The sequence below is a fragment of the Triticum aestivum genome, chromosome 6D (assembly GCF_018294505.1).
Source record: "Triticum aestivum cultivar Chinese Spring chromosome 6D, IWGSC CS RefSeq v2.1, whole genome shotgun sequence".
Lineage (NCBI taxonomy): Eukaryota > Viridiplantae > Streptophyta > Magnoliopsida > Poales > Poaceae > Triticum > Triticum aestivum.
Genome location: NC_057811.1, coordinates 152,253,853 through 152,256,897, shown reverse-complemented (window position 1 = coordinate 152,256,897; position 3,045 = coordinate 152,253,853).

Sequence of the window (3,045 nt, the reverse complement as noted above, 5' to 3'; positions counted from 1 at the left end):
GCGCTGCGGTTGACGAGAGTACCGGTGAAGCAGATCCGGCGCCGTGGACAAGGCCGACACTGAATGGGCTGTGGTACAGTGGTGGATGAGCAGTCTACTTGTTTCTAGGGGAGGTGGGAGGGGTAGATGCGGCCGCAGAAGCAGATCCGGCGAGGTGGACGCCGCTAGCAGTGAATGGGCTCTGGTACGCCGGTGGATGAGCAGCCTAGGGTTTCGAGAGGGGAGGGGAGAAAGGCCGATGAAGTACGGAAGGCGTGATGTGAGATGCTCTGGTGCTGTGGAGTTAGTCGTTTTTGCGGGAGGGGGAGAGGAAATGGGGGTGCCGTGTAGTGGGGGGAACCGGAAGTTACCAAAGCAGCCCCGACCTATTATGTAGATGAGGGCGGTATTGTAACTGTTGGTCTCCGTGCACTAAGGACAAAAGGGGAATTTCGCATGCTAAAGACTAAGGTGGCGGAAATTTTAGAAGGAGGCGGGAGATTTTGCCGCCCGCGGGATCGTTCGTATCCAGTTTCAACTAATTTTGGACCGTGCTAGCGGGAAGGTCATGCGAGACTGTGTACACGGGGCACGCCTCAGCAGTTAATAACTGGTGTGAAGTCCACCCCAGAAAAAAGACAATAACTCGGGATGATGCACCGATAACTTGGACATTCACACGGGCGCGACTAGTCGTACGGGTGTAGTGGCGCGTTCACAAAAAAGGGATCAAATGCTCAGCCTATGTATTTCTCGTGTAAATAGATAATTTAGTGCAATTGGTTATTTACTTTAAACATAGTGCATTGACGTGTTAGTGTAGAGGCGCACAAAAAGAAGGGATAATTAGATTTATGCCCCTAGTTGTGTCCCACTCGTCTGTTTTACCCCTAATTCCCAAAAGTCACTGGTTCTGTCCAAGTAACTTTGCTCCTATTATGCTTTTGCCCTTTGACCGTTTGACCATCAGTTTGAAAACTTCATAACTAATTCATACTAAATCAGAAAAATGCAAATAAGATACCAAAATGTTTAGAAAAACATCACCTATATGTCAGTGTCATTTGCATTCATGAAAAAGTGTTGGAAAGTGCCCATCCGAGTTTTAGCTCTTATGCTACCACGATGAATAGTAAAATATAAAGAAGTTCAAAAAAAACTAAAATAAAATTGGTGGCAAAGAATGACAAATGTTTTAAGTGCCTGCCATGTTTCATCAGGGAATAACATTCGTGGGTGCTGCGGCAAAAAAACAATCAACACTCCAAAATAGATTATTATTTTTGCCACGACTTCCACGAATGTCGTTCCCTAATGAAACTTGGCAAGCACTTAGAACACTTGTTGTTCTTCGCCACCATATTTTTTTGAATTTTTTAGAGTTCACTATTCATGGTGGTATCAAAAGAGCTAAAACTCGGATGTGCACTTTCCAACACTTTTTTCATGAATGCAAATGACACTGACATATAGGTGATGTTTTTCTGAACATTTTGGTATCTTATTTGCATTTTTCTGATTCAGTATGAATTAGTTATGAAGTTCTCAAACTGACGGTCAAATGGTCAAAGGGCAAAAGCATAAGAGGAGCAAAGTGACTTGGACAGAACCGGTGACTTTTGGAAATTAGGGGTAAAATAGACGAGTGGGACACAACTAGGGGCATAAATCTAATTATCCCCAAAAAGAAATGGATATTGTAGTCCGCTACTTAAAAGTGTTACCTCATATGATTACATAGCCTCCATTTCATAAATTGCGTACCCGTTGAATTCATATATGAATATTACATATATTACTTCATAATAGAACCTTAAATCATCCAAGACTAATGATTTTGAATGCAAGAGTAACAATGGTGCATGTACATGATAGCTACATTGGTTGTTTGAAGAAACATCACTGTACCTTTGGCATGCACAACTAAAAAGGTTTATTTAAATAGAAAAAATGTGATATGTGAGTGTCCAATCTTTACAGCGTTGAATCGATATTGTACCTTTGGCCACGATACGAAGTAGATACTGATTTATGTTCAAGCGATGCACGTCCACGATCACTAGATAGTGATACGTGAATGAATTGTGCAATCTCTCTCACACGCATACATATCTCATTTCCCTGTGGGCATCGGAATCACACACACGCACTTCATGTATTTCTGTCCCTCCGTCAAGGTTAGAATTCGTCTTTCTACCCCGTCCTACAAGTCTCTCACACAGAAACACACACGCTCTCTGTGTCGAACACGCCTACCCCTTTAATTCCGCCCACCCACAACCACTAATGTCTCAAAGTATAATAATGTCTCTCACACATATGCCTAAGGTTAACTCGAGTTCCGGAACCATATGAATACATACAATGGGATTCCAACAGAGCACCTTTTGTTTTGAGATTTCGCTCTCTCTCTCTCTCTCTCTCTCTCTCTCTCACGCGCGCGCGCACACACACACACATTGTTTCTCGCTTCATTTTTTCTGGCACTTGCATGCACAGAATTTTGTTTATCTTCGTAATGCTTTAAGTATGCCTCGCACAAATGCTATCTACCTATCCCTTAATATATCTAGATATGTGTCACACAAACTCCTTCTCCCTACTAGCAAGATGCCCATGTGTTGCACCGAACATCAAGATGCATTAGTATGAGTAGTTTATCTTGTGGGAGAAATGGATGAACGAGGGAATGCCTTATTTGCAAATGCAGAGAGGGGGGTGGGTATCTTTTTGCAAAATTGCCACAGTTTCCTTCCTATCCATCGAGTATAAATTGGACGGCCTATATTGCAGGATGGCAGGAACACCATCATCACCAACGCTGTTTTTTATAAGAGTAGGGATATGTAAGTGTCACTGCCCCCCCCCCCCGACACACACACTCACACCCACACAACCACACACACACACTTCCCAACACCGAAGGAGTAGGGTGACTCCTCGATCTTGATACTAATCTATCGACTGGCTTCTCTCTCAAACACACACACACGCACACACACACTACCCGACACCGAAGGAGTAGGGCAGCACCTCGATCTTGATAGTAATCTATCTACTCCTCTT